The sequence below is a fragment of the Equus quagga genome, chromosome 3 (assembly GCF_021613505.1).
Source record: "Equus quagga isolate Etosha38 chromosome 3, UCLA_HA_Equagga_1.0, whole genome shotgun sequence".
NCBI lineage: Eukaryota > Metazoa > Chordata > Mammalia > Perissodactyla > Equidae > Equus > Equus quagga.
In genome coordinates this window covers 55206513-55227515 of record NC_060269.1, presented here as the reverse complement: position 1 = coordinate 55227515, position 21003 = coordinate 55206513, and the positions used below count along the sequence as shown (strand labels likewise).

Below are 21003 nucleotides of genomic sequence, written 5' to 3'. Positions count from 1 at the left end.
GATTGGGGAGACAGATTGAGAGCTTTTACTTCCTGTCTCCTTGAGGATTGACCTCTCAATGAAGCTTTCTTCTTTTCTCAAAAGCTGATGCCGTAATATTTGGCTGTTTTTGTGCTTTGGGCAGAGAACCTCATCTTTGTGTAGTAACACAGACAGATTCTTGGTTCACAATCGCTCAAGAGAAAGAACCCTGAACCGAACCCAGGCTCTGTATCAAAGACTCAGAAATATACAGCCGTAGATTTGTTAACTGATGGTCATCAACAGGGAAGAATAAACATGAAAGGCTTGTGGGAATTCCAATTGTTAGAATGTTCAAGTTTCAATAATTTGTGACAACTGAGGAAGTCTTAAAAAGTCTGTATGTAGGATTGCTTCAAATTGTGTTCCATTCCTATGCTGTAATGAAAAATGCCAAGCTTTTTGAAACGTAAAAGGAAGTAACACATCTTGACCAGCAGGTGGCAGGCTTACCTCATAATGATTTATTTAAAGGCTTGCAGAATGAATTACAGTAAAATTTTGATTCTGAGGGATATTATTACAAAATCCAAATATATCTCATAGTTAGCAAGAATTGTGAAGACAATATTATTTAATCATTCCATAACCTAGAATTTCACGACTAATGTTGACTAAAACTATTCATTCAACTATAAGAATACAAGATAATACATGTAGGTATTAAGTGAATTCATCACCAAGACATATTTCTGCATACTAGATATAAAGTATAATATATAGACCATTCTAAGTCATAATGGGGGAAAGTAATATATCTAAATTTTGATTTTCCCATGAAGACACGTAATATATTTTGCCTTCTTATGGGAGATCCATATAATTTTACATTGTATAGTCCTGTAAGTCTCACTTAATTTCTTAAAAATGTTTAAGTTTCCATTCATTCTAGAGAAATATTACATTTACTTTCAAGTTTTTAGAAAAGTTAATCTGTGGTTGCAATTTTTATAATATTCAAAATATTTCATATACTAGTCAAAATTAAAATGGCAAACTCCATCGGATAATGATGGAAAATTTATGTTTACTCTCAAAATATTTGCTAAGTCTATTATGCTAAGATAACACATTTTTCTTTATTCACTTTACTTACATTCAGACAATCTCTGGCTTCACTTCCTACTGTAACAAATTAACAAGCATGCCTTGCCCCACAGCAGGTTGGGCACTAAGAAGGAAAGAGAGGGTTCCTGCCTTTTGGGAGCACATGACCTTGTTACAGAGAAGTGAGAAAGACTCTTATGTCTTTAGAAACTTCCTAAAATTTCTGAATACATAATTGCACATACATTCCCAACAGAAGGCTTACATTATCAAAGGGGAAAATGGCAGCTAGTTTGATTTTGGGGTAACTAGTGGTCAGCGAGGCACTCAATAACTCAGTTACTCATTACCACCTCACTCCACAGCCCAACCTCCAGATGCACACATCCACTCTCCAAGATTCAGATGAATAAAACCTGTATCTCAGAAAAGTTTCATGTGCCTAAGTATCAGAGATCCTTTTAATAACAGAACCAGAAAATTTTTAATCTCCAAGTGCCAGGAGTCTAGTAAATGCATGGCATGATAAATAACAAAAGATGGTGTATACATTTCAAATGTCACTTAGAAAAAATCAGGAGACAGAATGGACCAAGTTCCTAAAGGTTGGTGGTGCAGAATACAGGTGCAGAGTTGGGCAAGGTCTCCGCCAGTGAGAGCAGCTAAGGAAGATCTCCTAACGGTGATGAAGGTGAGCTGGAGCTGGGATGATGAGGGGGATTCAGAGAGAGAAAGAAGACAGGGGCCATTTCAGGTGGGAGAGAGAGAGAAGAAAACATAAAGGAGCTTTAATTATTATGGAACATTTGGAGGAAGCTTTACCTAATTTAATTTTTAAAATAATACATTTTTACTGTCCACTGAGCTCATATGCAAAATAATAAGGTTGCACCCAAAGATCTTCCAGGACCCTACTGGTGCTAACCCTCCATAACTTGATTTTCTTCATGCCAATTACACTGATATAGGCTGAATTGTGTTACCCCCAAATTCATATGTTTAAGTGACCTCATGTGGAACTTGACCTCATGTGGAAATAGGGTTATTGTACGTGTAATTAGTTAAGATGAGGTTACACTGGAGTACGGTCCTAGGGCCACTAACCCAATATGGCTAATGTCCTTATAAAAAGAGGAAATTTAGATACAGACCCGCACACAGGGAGAATGCCACGTGAAGCCTGGAGTTACGCTGTCACAAGCCAGGTAACTGCCAGAAGCCAGGAGAGAAGCCTGGATCGGATGCTTCCCTAGTGCCTTCAGAGGGAGAATGGCCCTGCTGACACTTTGATGTTGGACTTCTAGCCTCCAGAACTACGAGATAAGTTTCTGTTTAAGCCACTCAGTTTGTGTGAAGGCAACCCTAGCAAACTTAACATCCATCAACCAAAATTCACTACCGTCATCTCAATATTCTGTATGTATAAACACATACAGTGAAATCCAACATAAGTATTCAGATGTAGTCAGTCCATTAGAATTGCAGATGAGGAGGAAAAAACTGTTTCATGCAGAGGCTGTATAAATTCAAGGACCCTGGGTAAATCCTCTTTTGCCAATTTAAAATGAAGTGTGGCTGCTGGTGGAGGCCCGTGAAACAGCAAAAGGGGCCAGATGAAGCTCCTCTCCAGGATCCACCTCACGTGGAGGGCTCGTTGCACCACTGCTCTGTCAGTCATCAGCTGATCTGGAACATCAGCCCGACTCTAGGTATTCACACTGTCTTCCTTGAGTCTCTTCTTGTTCTTAGCCAAACAGTGCATCAGTTGGCATACGGACCACCTTGTGTGACAGAACTGGGCTTTCAGCTCTGACCGCCAACCTGAAAGATGATCCAGAATGTTCCTGACCCTGATCCTCACAACCACGACTCTCCATCTTCAGTGACAGTACTATGCTGATCTGAAAAACCACCCATATCTCTTTGTTTATTTGGTAACTTACTTACTTGACACCCCTATTTCCAAAAAGGACTTGAGGTGACAAAACAAAACGACCTGGCCAACATGTATATTACAAACTGTGTGGACAGTTGCACCTTCCATAAAGTCTACTTTTATGGAATTGTAAGGTCTCAGATGCGTGGTGGAAATGCTGCTTGCTTGTGCTTGAACGACATGTGCTTTCAAACTCTGAAACGCTTCATCTGCCACAACATTACCCTTTACATATAGCAGATCATCAAAGGTAAACTGATCAGTGTAAATGGCAGAGAAAAGGAGGGGAAAAGTTCTCATTTGTCACTCATTATCTGCTGACCACTTGTCCCTGAGGCAGGCTCCCTGACAATATAACTCCCTCTGCAGGAAAACTCACTTGGTGGAAAACATTTTTTTCTTTTCTGTGTTTCTATCTTGTGCTTGTGTAATCTCTAAAGGTGACAGAACTTCTGAAAAAATAAAAGAGACAGAAAAAACTATGATAAGAGCCAAACATATGACAGGAAAACAAGGGGTACCAAAAATAAGAGAAACAAAAATCAACTGAGTGAATAAATTTTTCTAGAGAAATTCAAGCACAAAACTCCTTACAAGTTTTTTACACAGAGAAATGCAGTACAAGAAAAGAAGCAGGAACAGGGAAGGACTCACAAAATTTAAAATTTTTAACAAATTCATTTCTGTTGTTGTTGTTTGGGTTTTTTTTTTTTTTGAGGAAGATTAGCCCGAGCTAACTACTGCCGGTCTTCCTCTTTTTGCTGAAGAATACGTGGGACGCCTACCACAGCATGGCTTTTGCCAAGCGGTGCCATGTCTGCACCCAGGATCCGAACCAGTGAACCCCAGGCCGCTGAGAAGCGGAACGTGCAAACTTAACCACTGTGCCACCGGGCCAACCCCAACAAATTCATTTTTAAGAAAATTTTAAAAGAAAAAAATCAGCATCTAAGAAGTTTAGTGAGAAAAAATGAACACAGGCCTTTTCTGTAAGAGATTTTCTGAATTATCCTACAGTATCCCCAAACAAACAGGAAAAACCAGAACCATTTCTTCAAAAGACATACACATGCTATGGTTACTGTCGAACCACAACTGCATATATACCATGTACAAACTACTCCATGGCAACACACCATGCTCTGTTCTGAAAGCTTCATTAAACTGCATCCCTACGAAAGGAAAAGATCCCAGTCCCTCATCACGGCAGCACATCCCACTAACGTGACACCAACGTCGGCCCCTTCTTAAATTGTTAATCAGTTCTCCTGCTGTAAACCGATTCCTCTCTACTGGGAGACATGAGTCAGGTAAGACTATTACCCTGAAGAATAACACCATGTTCTAGCCAAATGCTTTCTGGAAGCATACTGCCTCAGTCAGCTTGGGCTGCTATAACCAAATACAATAAACTGAGTGGTTTAAACAACACACATTTATCACTTACAGTTCTACAGGCTGGGAAGTCAAAGATCAGGGTGCCAGCATGGCTGGGTTCTGGTGAGAGCTCTCTTCCTGGCTTGCAGGAGGCTGCCTTCTGGCTGTATCCTCACCTGGTGGGGAGAGAGAGAGATCTTCTCATGTCTCTTAGTGTAAAGGCACTACTTCCCCTATGAGGGCTCTACCTTCAAGACCTAATTAATTCCCACTCCACACCTCCTAATACCACCACTTTGGGGGTCAGGCCTTCAACATGAATTTTGGGAGGACGCAACTCAGTCCATAGCACAACACTGGATTTATCCAGTTTTGCCCATCTTTCAAGGTCCCTCTCCCATATAAATTACTCACAAGTGTACAGTTGGCACACAAACCCAACAGGACTCAAACCAATCGGTTTTGAATCTGCACCTCGGGCTAAGATGGTGCTGCCCACATCACCTCAAAAGTGATGGTATGTTGTGTGCATTTGTGTACAGAGCTTTACCATGAACACTCATACACCAATCAGCACTTTCATACACAAGACCAATAGCACCGAGGGAAGGACCAATCAATCAGCCCATTTTGTAATGAAGAGCAACTCACATGGTAGGAATACACTGGTGGGAGGAGAGAAGCATCCACAGCAGGCTAGCCAGAGGATGCTGGCAGGACAAGCAGTATGTAGAAGACTCTTACCCCTGAGTAAGTCAGCATGTGGAGGTCCAGCTACACGGGCCCCCCTGGAACACCAGGCCTGTTGGAAAGGGGCTTGTTATACTCCACTCTAGGTTGGAAATATTAAGTGTAATTAAATGAGAAGAGCACAAAAATTCCTGGAGCTCATGGAACGCACGCTCTCCATCCATCAGTTTTTACTCAACAATATGGCAAGTATCAGCGCTCTTGCGACCCCCAGAAAACCACTCTGTAGCTGAAGCTCTCTACCGTATCATCAGGAATAAATCTCGTTGCTAAGAGAAGCCATCATGGCCACGGATGTTTGGAGGCTAAAGTTAAGTCAGCGCTCCTGGCATCTAAACCGCCAAGTTGTTTCAGGATAAATCTGGCATCGGCTTTGATCATCCAGGTTCCTTAAGCAGGTTACAAACAGGGCCTTGGATGGCACTTAAATTAGTAAGGATATCATTAAAGGAAAGGCTGAGAAATGTACAATGCACTCACACAAATGGAACAGAATACTGTCCAAAAACATTACTAATGATGAACTTCAGACATAGAATCAACTTTGGACTGCCCACCCGATTTTACATTTTTGCTAATAATGGTGACAGGTTGCATTACTCCTCTATGCCTTATGCAATTTCCCTAGTGACCATCTTATAACAGGTGGATAGTCTTCCCAAAACCAGAACAAAGTGAGATTAAATTCCAAACATAAATGGTATCTTGGTTTACCGTCACGCTGCAGTGTATTGTGATCTGAAAACAGTAACCAACTGGACAGGCCTGCATCAAATGGGTGAAGCTGGATCAAAACCCACTCTGTACTGGGGCCAGTCTGGTGGCACAGTGGTTAAGTTCACACATTCCAATTCGGTGGCCCAGGATTCGCTGGTTCGGATCCTGGGCACGGACCTATGTGCTGTTTATCAAGCCATGCTGTGGCAGGCGTACCATATATAAAGTAGAGGAAGATGGGTATGGATGTCAGCTCAGGGCCAATCTTCCTCAGCAAAAAGAGGTAGATTGGTGACAGATGTTAGCTAGGAGCTAATCTTCCTCAAAAAAATAAAAATAAGAAAAACCCACTCTGCACCAACCCCACTCCAGATGGCTACAGCACGGAGCTACAGCAACTCTCCAATAATTTAACTGAATCAAAGAATTGCTGTGGACTTCCAATTTCTCCTCACACCACAAAAAACCTTATTTATAAGACAAAAGCCACTTGAGTCTCTGACTTCAGATCTGACCTTTCCCTATATAAGATTCAGAAAATGTGACCCCTTATTATGTTTAATCCTCATAGTAATATGTATTAAAGTAATAAAGATTACATATTAAGACAGGATGGAGGAAATCCTGTGGGCAAGCAGAAACCCTTGGATCTCTCCATTCATCTGGGAATTTCACAGATATCTTCAAGACAGATGGATCTGACTGCCCAGACATTTGCCTGGAGAATTTCCTTTCATTCCTCTCTTTGGAAATAGATTATATACTCAAACAAGTATATTAAATTTTATGGTCAATATAAAGGATTTTCTAGATTAATTTTTACTGTATACTAATTTTAAGAACCTAACCCTACATGAGAAGCCACTTTCCCAAATACCAACTTGTTTCTAACCAAATCATCTTTCTTTTTTTTTTAGGTAAATAACAATTCAAAATGAAGTCATTGCCATTCTTTCACATACCTTCTTTCCTAATATAGACTAATTTATTTGAAAACTGTATAAATTAAGTTCATATTTTATTCAAAAGACATTTAGCAAGTACCTACTATAGGAAGGATAAGATCCTCATGCACAGGCTGCAAGACCATGAGACGGGGCCTTCATCCTCTGGAGTTTTACCTAGTTTGGGAAGATAGGAAATGTATGTTAAATGTAGTTTTCAGAATAAAACAATTTTAATGTTGTACCAGATAAAAATAAAATCACTTAATTTGCTGTTTAGTAAAATTCTTTAGACTGATTTAAAACGTAAAATTCATTATATTTTTATTGTTGCTGATATTTATTCTTGCTGCAATCCTGTCACTGAAAATTCATTTATCATGCTTAATGTTTTTATTAATCTTCCACCATAAATAACTCATGGGGTAAGAGCCACTCTCCAATTTGCTTTATAGCTTGAAAAAAAAAGGCATCTTAGTTCTTTTGTAAATGAACTGTCACTATAAATTATGCAATGTTCCTAAATTGTTAGACAAATCTGGCATATTTGTTTTATAATAAATTAAAACATATGCATTAGACTTCATTTTCCCACTTATTTGCAATATTAGTTTCACTGGTCCAAAATATTGCATCTAATCCATTCTCAAACTTATGAATTATATGGCTAATTTCTTACGATGACAGTGAGAACAAATCGTACTCAAGCTCATACAACACTGCCCAATTTCCCACTTCCTTTTAGGCACTGCTGGTGAGCTAGAGTCATCTGAATGTTTAGGATGATGCACCCTGACAGTTAATGTAACAAATGAAAAATATTCTCACCCCAAAACCATCAATATGCATTTATTGATATTAAAGGTATTGATGCCATTAAAAAGTTACACTCTTAGAGAAAAGATCTTCAAAGTTTTCATCACAAGAAAAAACAATTTTAACTGTTTGGTGATGGATATTACTTAGACATCTGTGGTGATCATTTTGAAATATATACATATATAGAATCATTATGTTGTACACATGAAACTAATATATGTCAATTATATCTCAATTTTTAAAAAGTTACATTCAGTGGACAAGAGTATGAAGTGAAGAAATATATACCCCCTTCTTAAATTCCTGTCCCCTGCCACTCCATGGTCCCATCTCTAGGCTGCTCTCGAGGAACTTATAGCTCTAACCACAACTCCAGATAGAAATGCATCTCTGAGAGGCCCACTGGCTTTTGAGGGGCCTAAGGAAATCCCCAAGAGTTATCCACAGACACCAGGTATCTTTTTTTTTTCCCAAGGAGCTATTGTTTATTAAGAGTGTATATATACAAGCAATCATTATTAAGGTAGAGTCTACTAATTATAAACATCCACACTGGTGGTGTTTGGCTCATCCAACACATTTTTTTCTAACAGGAAATAGTCCTACACCAGGCATCTTTAATAGGACTAGGCCAAGTGTAACAGTGCCTCAGCACTAGAAACTAGCGGGTCATCAGCCCTTGCTTGGTGAAGCAGGGACAATAAGAGGATGGTGGAAGAGCCATTTCAGCCCCAACACCAGGCTCCAACCTTGTGCTGCCTTAAAGGGTTGGGAGGTTGGGGGGTAGTTAAGGGCAGTGGCGAATGACCACTACATTCTTCCATCACCCTCAACCCCGATGACAGAAGACAAGGACCAGGAAACAGCTAGAGTATGAAGCAGGACAGGACACTCCTGATCCAGGGTAACCTTGAGCACCCTGAAGGTCCCCATCGTCCTGTGCTTTCAGCTTTCGGTCTCCTGGCCCCCAGGAACTGCCTGCAGAGAGGTCCACTTAGACCATGGTCTTCTCCAAGAGGAAGTGAGACCCCGGTGGAGGAACGGGCTGGGGACCTGGGGAACGCTGGGGAGACGAACAAGGGAAGCTTAAGAAGGAATCTGATGATACAGCAGCCTCTTTGAAGCTGGTAGTACTGCATTCTCAACGTGATTTCTTAACCATTAAATGAATTTGTAAGTAGATGTCACAATACCAAAAAAGTCTATTTAATGTGGGTCAAAAGTTGGCAATGCTTGAATTATGTAACCTCTATGTTCCTGACTTGCCTGTCATATCACATTTTTAATACTTTAAGTTAGATAACAACTACTATTTAAAGGAAACGTGTGCCTAAGCCAGAATCTTATAAGAAATAAATCAATTCAACCATTTAAGCATGTGTCTTTGGGAACTGTCTTTGAAGAATGCTGTCAGAGGGCCACGGCCTGGCTTGCATCTGAGAAGTCTCTCGGATTCTTCCAGTAATGAGTCTGGTTCCTCATTTCCCCATTAGTCTTCTCATAACATTATGAAAGGAAAGCAAATTATACTCTCAAGAAAAATAAACAGCGTTAGAGTATATATGAGCCAAAATAAGAGACAGAGAGAAAACCAGATGAAGACCATTAGAATCAAAAGCACCAAGTATGGGAAAGAGTACATAGGAACTTCCAAATGCCAACAACTCCGAGTTGTCAAACGAGGGAGAGTGATGGTCCCATGAATGACTATTTTGGTGCCCTTTTGTAATACTAACACCTCCAGAGTTGTCTTTGGTTCTCCTCCTTTTCTGGTGCCCCCAGGAATGGGGTCCAGCGCTAGGCAAGTTAGGTTGGTAAACAGCTAAAAGATGACAGGCAGTTCTCCTCCGAGGGAATTCATACCTACTGCCTCCTATGGGCAATAAGCAATAGCGGACTTTTAAAGTAATTAAATGTAATATTCATGTAACAGTCAAAGATTCTTGAAGATGGGCTGGGGATTTCCTTTTCAAGCTTAGTCCATTTTCAGTAATTAGTCCTACAGGCCAAAGCACACACACAGAATTATAAATCACTTGAAATCAATCACATCAAGACAGATCTGCGAAGTCCTTTTATATTCACGCTGTTTTCTCCTGGTCACTGCTGGCCTATGTCATTATGCTTATTAGCAATTCTTAGCTGCACTTCTGAGCCACCTTACCCTACATTCCATAATTGGGAGCAGCAAATCCTAATTTCTATTCAGTTTAAGGAAACAGGCCCATTTAGTTCATAAATACAATTACAACGCTTCTCAAGTTTTAGGGATGATTAATTTCAAGTTACCTTTAAAATTCCTATGAAAGCAAAAGAGAAGACTCATTGAAATTAACAGCGGAAATGCCTACTTATTACAACAGAGACCTCATGAACCATGATCCTGAAAAAATAGCCACTAACTATTCCTTAGTATCTTCTCCTTCAAAATTTTTCATGCATTCGGCCATACATTCATCCACGATTTATTAGCAGCTTTGCCATTTGACCCAAATCAGGAAGAAACGCACTTGCAGCAGATCTGAAACATTTCATCTGAAAGAAAAGTGGAATCAATATCATACCGACTGAGGCCAAAGTCCGAATGGTGTTTCAGACCAACCAAGTGGCTGATGCTTTTTGTATTTTAAAATGCCTGCCTCCAAGATATTCCAATATGTCGTTCTAACACCAATTTCCAGCATGTAATACAACAAAATTTACTGGCATCTAATATGTGCCAGAAGATATACTAGATTAAATTGAAAAGACTACTAAAGAGAAGCTGCAGAGTTTATATACGCCTGAAAAGCAGGTGTGGTCCAAATGAAGCAACCTATTCCCTCAGCTGGATAATTGCAGTTCTATCATAGCCATAGCATGGTCCACATGTGAGAAAAACTACTCATAAGCACACTCATCCATGATGGAGAACAAACCAAACACAATTGTTCCTGTAATTACAGGTAGAAACTATTCATCACTCGGGAGATGGAAGGCGGGGATCACACCGAAGGTTAGCACATTTGGACTGTGTCTATATTGACGGGGAAGAAGTGTTTCACTTTGTCAGAAAACTTCATTCCCAGGGTTGGCTCAAGCCACACTTGTAACAGAATCAAAAGTAAATTTTAGTCCCCACTTCAGTCCTTTCCCATGGTGACAATTTACTTGTAGATGTCCAGAGCCTCCATGCTCCCTACAATGCAGCCCATCAGGGAAGCCCATTAGAGAAGAGCCTAGGCTTCCGACAGCAGGCTTCCTGCTCTATCCAAACCTCACTTAGCAGAGGGAAAGGACCAAGAAGTGCAGCCAGATACCCACCTAACACAGGCCTTCTTAGCTTCCCAGTGTCCTTCAAATCCTACCAAATGAAAACCAGCTCCTTCCCCCTTCTGCCAGGCCAGCATGGTATTCTCCCAATTCTTGCCACTGTAAGTCCCCTGAACCGCTGAAAGGACTTGTACTCCCGTCATCCACCTTGGCCTCTGCCCTCCCTGCCTCTGCCACCCCTCAGGGCTTCTTCCCAGCCTTCCCCTGGCAAGAGCCTTGTGTCCATACCAAGACTTTTAGTGTCACATTTATCCACAACATAAAAAGATAAAATGCAGAATTTCCTTTCCTTCCTTCTTAATTCTAGTAAACAACTACTCAAAAAAGAGAGATGCACGAAAATCACCAGCACACAAAATGACAATCCGACTTTCGGAGTTCACTCTGGACCTCTCCCTGTGCAGGTTTCTCAGGTAATTCCTGCTGAGGTCACCGTGAAGCTGCGGAAGCTCACCTGGGCCTGAGAGCCCCTGGTTCCGAGCAGCTTTCCACAGTGGGTGTCGAGCATCCCTGCCAAGGGTTGGGGCAAGGGATTGTCCTTGGGGCCACATTCCTGGAGAACATCCTGGCTTCTCTGGGGGTTTGTTTTCCCACTTGTCAACCGTGATTTGTTTGTTAGTTTGATTACCTGGGTCACCCAGCTTCGACCTCCTCCAGCCTATGGTGGGAAAATGGATGTTTGGCCTTCCCTCCTTCCCGAGGAAAATATAAACTAAAAGAACGAAACTTCAAGCCGTGTACAAGACAGAACTTTTCCAGAATCCAAGGGAAAAGCACCTGAGTAGTCAAGTTTTACAGAGGGGTCCCCTCTAGGCCTCACCTCATCTCCCCAGTCAGCCTCTCGGGGGCTCTTCTCAAACCTCCCTCACCAGAGGTTCCCTCTTCTAACCTTCCCATGCATACATCCACCCACCTTTCAAAAAGCCCCTACACACTGGAGGTGATTCTTGGATTCATCCCTTCTCCTGTCAATAATTCACGTCCCTAAATCTGAGTCATTGTCTGGAATGAAACCCCGGGGAGCGACAGGCTCAGCTGCGATGGGCATTAATGCTGAAGGCCGGCAAACTGTCCAGGAGGGCAGGGCTCTGATGTGGTCTCAAAGGGAGGTCCAGAAAGGGTGTGACCCTTCAAGCTGGGTCATCTGCCCCAAGTGAGTGGCAGGCATGCCATCTGCTCTCCTGATTTTGGCAGCTGGCTAACTGGTTAGACCACACTCGTGCACATATACCTCCAAAGGACCAACATCGATGCTCAGTCTAAACCCATAATGAGGAAGGGAATATTTTCCTAATGCTGACTCAGACTTTTCGAGAAGCTTCGTACTCGGTGGCCAGCAAGTTGCAATATGTGGAAGTATTTGCTCCCTTTCATTTCCACCCCCCAAAATCCCCCTTTCTAATTGTGCCCTTTTAGACACCCAGAACAAGGAAAAAGCCTAACGTAGGGTTACACACCACTTATTGTCCTCTTCCAGGAAGGGGTAAGGTCAGAACTTCCACTGTCCCACTCACCCTCTGTCAGAGGAGGCTGGATTTAGGAAAGAGGTGCTGGAGAATGACACCTGGCCTGAATGGGTCACCAGCAAAACGCCGTGTGGTTCAACACATAGAAAAACAAGCGGCTACTTTACTACATATTCCGCCACATTCTCCAGACTCTCTAACATGAGTCAAGGCTATTCAATAAGCACAAACAAGGATGACACTTTCAAAAATGGATGGATTCCCTTCCTATCCACTTACATCTCTCTGCCAGAGAAAACCGATTTGGGACTACTTGAAGTTTTGGACTAACAGCTATCATTTTCCCTTTTATCTATATGACTTAGAACTGCATTTCTCAAATACAGTATGCAAAATCCTGTGGAGGGCTTGTTAAAATCGCTTCCCCCTGGACCACTCTATCCAGGAGGTCTGGAATGGGTTCATCATTCCCCCAGGGGATTCTGAAGCAGGCAGTCTGTGACTCCATAGTTAGCTCTAGGGCTCTCAGCAGACAATGGAGCTGGTAGAACTGCAAAAATTATGTTCATTCCTAAATGGTTAATCTGCCCTCCCAGGGTGCCACACCTTCAACAGAAAAACTAAAATCTATTCTAAGGAGTAACCATATAATTAGAAGGTTACACCTACCCTGTGGAAGGAAACACAATGATAGAGAACAATAGAATCTGTGGATTAATTAGCAACACAGTGCTGGGCCTTGTGCAGTTACAGACTGATAAAACAAGTACATCAGACGGGCTCAAAAACACTTCCTGATTTCTGAAGCTGAAGAAAATTCACTGGGTTTAAGGCGAACTCTGAAATCTCGCTTCTGTCAAAAGAGCATAACCATGCAGCAGGCTGTATAGAGGTGACTTTGTTCTGGTATTTTTTCTTTGCACTCTATTTACAATTCTCAAGAGGAATTTTAAAAATTAATGAACTTTAAATATTATATGGGCACACATGTCTATCATTCATTTATTAAGTAAAATTTTATTGAGCACTGAGAACAAAGATACAAAGATGGTTGAGACAAGCCCTTGTTGTCATGTCGCCTACAATGTAGTGGAGGAGATGCAGGAAAATAAATCAAGGTTAGGTGTCAAAATGGAGAAAAGGTGTATGGTACAGGTGAAGTATTCAGGAGGAAGTCACCTTGGGGAGGTCAGAGGAGACCCAGCCTGAACTGGGTCTTGAAGAGGTAACAGTTCCCCAAGGCGTGGGCAAGGGGAGAGGAGAGACAAAGAACCAAGGGAACATGGAGGCGTGAATTCATATGATAAGTAATTCGGATTGGCTAGGATATGGGAAGCTAGGAGGCACTAGCTGGAGGCTAATGTGGAGAGGGAAACAGCCAGTTCAAGCCTGAAACTGAGACTTTATCCTGTAGGCACTCTGAAGCATTTAAGGATGTGTTGAAATATAATTTGCGTAAAAAGAAAAGTCTGAGGAGGCATAGAGGCTAGATTGGAGGGAACGCAGAAAGAAGATCCTTCTGGGAAAGATGATGGGGCCTGAAGAGGGCAGTGCAGGTAAAGGGTCCATATTGAGAGATATCTAAGGGCAGGGTGGACAGTGTCAGTCACCAGCTGGATGGTAGGGGAAAGGCAGATGGACGAAGCTGGGATAACATCCATATTTGTGGTGTGCAGAGAAGATGGGGGCACCAGTAACCAAGCTAGCATGTACAGGCAGAAGAATAACTACGGCTCGTGAGTTCTGTTGGGGACATACTGGGCTCAAGTTTCCTGAGGGTCACAGCACTTATTTAGTAGATTACATATAAGGGTCTGAACTCAGGGAGATACTTAGAAGTTGTAGTTTGAGGCAAAGATAATATTCCAAATACTAACAAGTGGTATGAACAAATGGTTAGGCATAGATACCAATCATAATAGGTGCCTGATCCACCAGAAAAGATCACAGCAATAAACAACTAGTGTAACCCATGTGCACACGCCAACTGAACACCGCCTTGGTACTGACAAGCACTGGAGTGGCTGAGAGTCCAGAGGGAAATGAGAAGGGAAGAGGCCACAGGACCGAACACCCACAATGGAGTGGTGCCAAGGAAAAGAACCTGGAGAAGGAAGATGAGAAGGAATAGTCAGAGAGGTCAGAGAACTAAGAAAGGTTCATGTCACGAAAGACTGGGGAGCAGAAAGCATCAGATGGGGAGGAGTGGCAGAATGGACTATTGAAGAGATGTCTTACCCATCCTCTCCCAGGCTGGACTATTTGTGGTGTGGGTGTCTACCAGGACCAGGGCAAGTTTAAGAGCAATGCCCAGGTGGTACCAGTAACAATGGAGTTTCAAAGCTCAGAAGAGGGATAAGAGCGACTCCAGCACAAGTTAGGATTCTAGGAGGAAGTACTTAAGTAAATTTATTCTTCCCAGGAGTGATACCTAAAGATGGTGTCTCCCACTGTCCTGAAGCTGAAGGTGGGGGGAGCCTGGGTTTGAAATGAAGCCAACCTCCCTGAGGGTATTTCCCACTATCAACCAAGCCTCACAGGGCAGCTGAACTGCCTGCCCATCTTCCTCCTCTTTATACAGAAAACAGACAACCATCCCACTCACTTGCCTGGGCTCAATGAAAAGCTCTCTCTGGGTTCTTAAGTTTATCCATCTTGAGACTGTAAAATCTCTTTCCTGTAATATTTCTCCATTTCAGTCTTCTCTTCTGTAACAGAAAATTAAAAGCAATTCCCCACACCTGCCTGAAGTGGATCGAAGATGGCATGAGAGCATTCTGCAGGTTCTCTGAGAATTGGAAAAGGGAGGCAGAAGGAAAGAGAGCAGAACGAATGCAGAATTGCCTTAAGAAAAAAGAGAATATAACTGCAGAATTATTTCAGAGTGAACATAAAGATTTAATCTTTGATAAAACAGGTGAAAATTTAACGTTCTAGTGCAATTGCAAAGAACGCTTATTAAGTACTTGAAAAGAAAGAAGATTTAGGTTTCCTGAAAGAACGACGGACTGAAAAGTTCTTAGAGCTAAAATTCGAGATGCCATAAAACTACTGTTAAAATATGATTTCTAATTTCAATCTTTCAGGGCAAAATCAAGATTTGATTCACTTGTAAGCCAGATCCCACGCACTCCTCCTCCCAAGGAGGGCCTAGGCAGCGGCAACCTGTCCACGTGTCGAGGCTATCCTGCACCACCAGAGCCCGTCTCCTGACCTTCGATGTCGTGATGAGCGAGTGCAGCTCCATCAACCTTGGGCAACGAGATGCAGCCGCGTGCGGCAGCCTGGCACTGCCCCGAGCATGCTCAGTCCCGTCCTGACCCACTTCTGCAGGTCTGCGCTCGGGGCAGGAGGTCGCAAGCGCTACTTTGTTTTGTTTGCCAGGGATAGAGAGAAGGAGAAGAGAAACTGGGAGTCGTTGAAAGCCTCCTCTCTCCTTGACAGCAATCCCTGACCCGGCGGCGGAACATGCCCAGTCTGGCTGCACGAGCCACCAGGAGCGTTCGTGTGTAAGGTCCACCTTTCCGGGTTTTGCAGCAACCGAAGGAGAAGGGGAGGTACCGGAGTAAAAGGGTCGAAGTGGGCGTGGCCAAGGGGCGGGACGAGAGGAGCCAGGGAGGAGGAGACCGGTCTCGGTCCCCGAAATTGACTGTCTCTCGCAAGTCTTAAAAAAGGAAAAAAAGGCTGCTTACATTGCAGGGTAGTGCTGCCAAACTTCTGTTCTGCAGGCGTTCTTTATAAATTTAGAATAACCTATGTTTCCTATTAAAAAAGCATCCTGTTGTTCATTAGAGAAAACTTAGAAACTACAAATAATCAAAAAAGAAGACAACTTAAGAATCCCTGGAAACCTCCCAGTCAGAAGCCACCAGTGAACGTCCTGCCGTGTTTTCTTCCAGTCTCTTGTGTGTGGGCTTTAGACTAGACAGCAGAGACACCCGGGGAGGCCTGCGAAGCTTTTGATTGCAACGCGGCTTGACAGACGGCCTTGGAGACGGGGTAGGTTCGGAGGTCGGTTGGTTGGTTCTCCCTCGTGTCCCAGGATGGGATCCGGAGAAGCCTGTTCCTGGGTGTCCCTGAACACTCATGGGACGCGACGCTCAGAAAAGTTGCAGTGGAAGCCCCGGGAGCGCCCCGCCCCCGACAATTATCAGTCACGCTGCCCAAGCGCGACCGCGTCGGAAGTAGGCGCCCTGCGCTCCAGTAACAGCCGCGGCGTGCCGCACCGGAGCCCCGGGGCCCGCGGAGTCCCGCCCAGAGGCTGCGCGGACTGCCCGGGGGGCATCCCGGCACGCTCGGCCCGCCCCTCTCCTCCGCGGGCGGAGCCGCCGCGCCCACGGGTTCGCCCGCGCCGCCGCTCCGCCCCCCGCCCGTGGCTGCCGCGAAAACCCGGCGGCGACACACCGCCCGGCCCCAGCCTGCGCGCCGCCCGGCGCGCCGCACTGGGCATGCTCGGCACCGGCCGGCTCCGGCTCCAGTAGGTGGGAAGCTCCGCACTCCCGGCTTCCCGCGGCGCAGCCCGCATCGCTGCGAGGCGCGGGCGAAGGCGGCTCGCCCGCAGTAGGCGCTGCCGCGTGTCGGGTGTGGAGCGCGGCGCAGCGGCAGCTCACAGGCTGGCCATGGCGAGGGGCGCACGGCGGCCACCTGAGTGGCGAGGCGGCGTCAGGTTGGCGGGGGCGCCGGCGAGCTGGGGCGGAGGGGCGCAGGTGGCAGGGAGCCCCGCACGGGGTGGGCGGCCGAGTGGCTGCCGCCGCCGGGGCCGCGGAACTTTCGGGCGCTTGGGCTGGCGGAGGCTGCGCCGCGAGGTCCCAGCAGCGGGTTCCTGGGGGTCGTAGGATGTTTCGAGATGCTTGCGGGGCGGGACTTGGGGATCGGCGGGTTGGGGCTAGCGCGTCTCAGCCTTGTGCCATAACCTTCCTATGGCGAGGAGCGCAGTGTCTACCGCGCGCTGCCGAGGAGATTCCCGGGTCTCCGGGAGGAAGGGGAGCCAAGGAGCGGCGGGGGCCTTCGCAGACTCCAGATCGTTCGAGTCACCGTGACTCAGTTTCCCCGGGACGGAGGGGAGGGTGTGCTGTCCCGGGCCCCGAAAGCCCTGAGTGCGGGTTCCGCGTCAGGAGCCGGGAGAACACGCGTCCTGATGCTGCAGGAGTGCGGGAAGCTGTGGGCGCCGCGAGCCGCCGCCTCGCGACTGGAGCTCGCAGAGTTTGTCGCATTTGACTCCAAAGCAAGTTGACATCGAATTGCTTCATGGCGTGAAATGGGGAAACGTGCTTCACGGCTTAAAAAACAAAATAATTGCAGAGCTGGTTTATTTTAAGCTCGACCGTTAACCTGCCTTCGCCTCCAAAAACTTGAGCTTGCAATTTGCAAGATGTATTAAGCAAGCTAGCAAAAAATGAAGAATGTTTGCAGCTCCATTATCTGCTCACTCTGTAGAAAATAATCATTACGGTTGAACTGTCTTTGTTTTTAAGGATACTTGTTAACAGAAAAGTTTGGTTACTGTGGCAATCTTTATTTTGCGTTATCTTAGCTTTCTATTAGGAACTTGGAAACCAAACGTTGTAGAAGCGCAATGTTTCTGGTAAAGTGTTCTCACATTTGTTTCTAGATGAAACACATTTTTTTTCAGTTGCTACTATGCTGAACATAGTAAAATTTTTCAGGACGAAATGCAAGATGGAAGGAAATTCATTTTCAGGAGAGAGTAAGTTAGAACAATGTAGTTCTACTGGTATTTTACTCGCACAGAAAATGCAACTTGTAGGTCCCACTGCGATTTCCAGTGTTGGTTTTCCTAAAACATTACTACCATTCCCACTCGTAGGATTATTGGATCTCATAGGAGCAAGGGAAACAATCCTTTTTTTAGTGGGAGTGAGTTCCACCTCTAAGTAAAGCTAAATTTTCAAGCCTGTTTTCATAAGCACCACTTAGTGGGTTCAGTCACTTTTTTTTATTAAGCTTATTACGAAACTTCTTGTTTGGGTTCTTGGTAGAGCTTAGTAGACTTTTGAGGTGCACTGACTTTTCATTGGGTTATGAATAACTTTTAATGTTTGTTCTTGCCTGAGGTAGCTCCAGCTCTGATCCCAGATACTCTGGGTACCCAGGTGGTCTCTGTACTATGCCTGTACATAACAGAGATTTAATAGCAGGAAAGGCTTGAAATGTCAAGATGACAACAGCAATAGCAACAACATGCTTACTCTTTCTACAGTTTAGACCTGCAGTCCTCCATTTTAACCAAATAGTTTGGTTGGTGGTGTTCATTGCTCCTAAATGTATTTGTAAATATGTTTCTAGAAAAGTTTAGAAACTTGAGAAATCCCAACACAAATATTAAGAAATTGTGCTTCCCTTTTCTATAAAAACACATCACGTTTAAAATCTGCCATGAAGTACTGCATGTATGCCAACTTATCTGTGCAGCAGCTCTCGTGTTCTCAGGCTGCATTCCCAAGTGGAAGTCAGTACGCTCTCCACTCAGCCTCGGGTTTTTCCTGACCTAGAGGGAGCAGCAAGGCCTTAGTTTCCCCTTTGTGAATGGTGAGGTTTAATACAGATAAAAGGGCCCTCTTTTGGATCTAAAAATCCTAACTATTTTTTCAGTGTTAGGAAAGAATGAAATTTAACAAAAGGCATTTTTAAACACCACTCATAGCTTCAAGACTTCCACGAGAGAAGGGAGTCTGCTAACCAGAAACTAACAAAACCAACAGGATTTAGGTTGAAGAGGGGTTTTATTATTCCTGATGAAGAAAAAAATAGCAAAGTTGACTTTGTATTCGAATTAGGAAATAGGTGATGATTTCTGCTTTTTTGTACCTAACTGTTGGGTTCTTGCAATTCAACTGCTGGGCCCATAATTTTTAGTTTGATTTCCATGTCTTTAGATTCTATACTGTATGATGGTGTTAGTGACATTAGATATTTATAGGAAACTGTTGCCTTTAAAAATAGATCTTGCCCCTCCCCCGTTCACCTGACCTTAATTTATTCAACTCCTTGTTTGGCTTGCAATTTAAATACTTGAGGCTATTTAAAATTTGTTTAATTTGAACTTTTGGGTCTATTTTTTCAATGCAAGAACTTCCAGATACTGAAATACCCAGTAAGTATTGTGGTAAAGTTGCTTTCAACCTCCAACATGGTACAGTTCAGATTTGTTACATGAGTGTCATTTTTTTGGAATTCAGAATCATGCGGATAATATCACTTCCCTAACTTGACATCTAACCAAGCACTTGGGGTGTGGCTTGCCCTTTTCTAGCCAAGCCCAAGAGGACACTTAAAACTTTGACATTTTGTGATCCATGGCAAATGGCATTAAAGTTAGAAATAGCCTTAGATGCAAACAGTTTTATTTTTGGTGTTTTAATTTTTAATTTTGGTGTTGTAGGGGAGGAAGAAATAGTCCTCTGTCCTCTAGGTGTTTCTGGCTGGTCTAAGAATTAATTGACATGAGACAGAATAACAGGAGAAAATCAAACAAATTTGATAACCTGAGTACATGGGGGAAACCCAGGAAAACTGAGAAACTCATTAAAATGCCTGAAGCCACCACTTATATACCTTCTTTGGCTAAAGACAAAGGAGGATGTGGTTTTGGAATTCAAAGGAGCAAAAGGTAATTCACATGGAGATAGAAAAGCAAATGTTTGGTAAACAAATGTTTGCCAAACCTTGCAAAGACAATGGGACCTGGGGAAGACTTTGACCAAATGGGCCTTGCTTGGTTCCTCCCTATCTACCATTATAGTTATCTGTGGTGATAACTCCTTCCTGAAACAGGCCTTCTATCTTAAATTCTTTTAGGCAGTTAGAGAGAAGGTCAAAGTTTCTTTCTGATTCTTTAGTTCTTAAAAATAGTGAAGTGAAAGAAACACATTTGGGGATGGTAAATTCTGATCCCCCATACTATTATACCTCCCTGGAATGGTTAAAGGATTGGGGGGGCTGGCTGATTATGTGATAACCAGTTAAGAGCTGTCACAGCTAGTTTCTAAGTTATACTCAAAACAGAAGTCCTGTGAATTCATTGGTTGTGCCTGTGCCTACACCTGAGGTCTTTACTCATTAAGTATCACGTTCATTTTTCTTCCCCAATCTTTTCTGGTTAGGCCCTTGAGGCTGCAAAAACAAATAAAACTGGTGACTCATAATCTAGTCAGAGACGTGCTTGAGGACAAATAAACTACGGTACAAAATAAGTGCTCCAGGAGAGGTGTATGTACACGACTAAGGAGACATAGGAATGAGCTTCTTGGGTTGGAGGAGGAGGGGGCCTCATGAACACCGTGATATTAACATAGAATCTTAAGGAATGCCTAAGGAATTGGTTAGGAGTCTTTTAAGCATAGAAGTGGACTCTCCAGGCAGAAGAAACACCATTATGGTAGTTAGAATAATGCCCCCCAAAAATAATATCCCCTCTGCGACTTTGCAGATGCGATTAAGTTGAGGATCTTGAAATAGATTATTCTGAATTATCCAGTGGACCCATGAGATGTAATCATGAGAGTCTTTATAAATGAAAGAGGGAGGCAGAGGTCAGTGTCACAGTGTTGTCATGTGAGAAAGACTTGTCTGGCCATTGCTGACTTTGGGCAAG

At 43.7% G+C, this 21003-nt stretch overlaps 1 protein-coding gene and 1 long non-coding RNA gene across 7 annotated transcripts in view; one reads left to right on the top strand and one right to left on the bottom strand.

Annotated features, from left to right (window-relative positions):
• Window positions 1-566: 566 nt before the first annotated feature.
• LOC124236995 (uncharacterized) lies at window positions 567-16137 on the bottom strand. 2 transcript variants are annotated; one of them, XR_006887901.1, is made up of 5 exons: window positions 15604-16137; window positions 6893-6969; window positions 5126-5183; window positions 4452-4557; window positions 567-3456 (listed from the first exon to the last, which is right to left on the bottom strand). It is a non-coding gene; the product is annotated as an uncharacterized LOC124236995 (long non-coding RNA). The 2 variants fall into 2 exon arrangements; XR_006887902.1 differs by having other exon boundaries at window positions 6897-6969.
• Window positions 16138-16281: 144 nt separating this feature from the next.
• MFAP3L (microfibril associated protein 3 like) overlaps window positions 16282-21003 on the top strand; it is a 42222-nt gene continuing 37500 nt past the window's right edge. For 2 of the 5 annotated variants that reach the window (XM_046656058.1, XM_046656056.1), the window contains exon 1: window positions 16859-17055. The gene's annotated coding sequence lies outside the window, so the exon portion shown is untranslated. Of the gene's footprint in view, window positions 16389-16856; window positions 17056-21003 lie in introns of those variants that run through there. The other 3 variants (XM_046656061.1, XM_046656059.1, XM_046656062.1) reach the window with 3 other exon arrangements.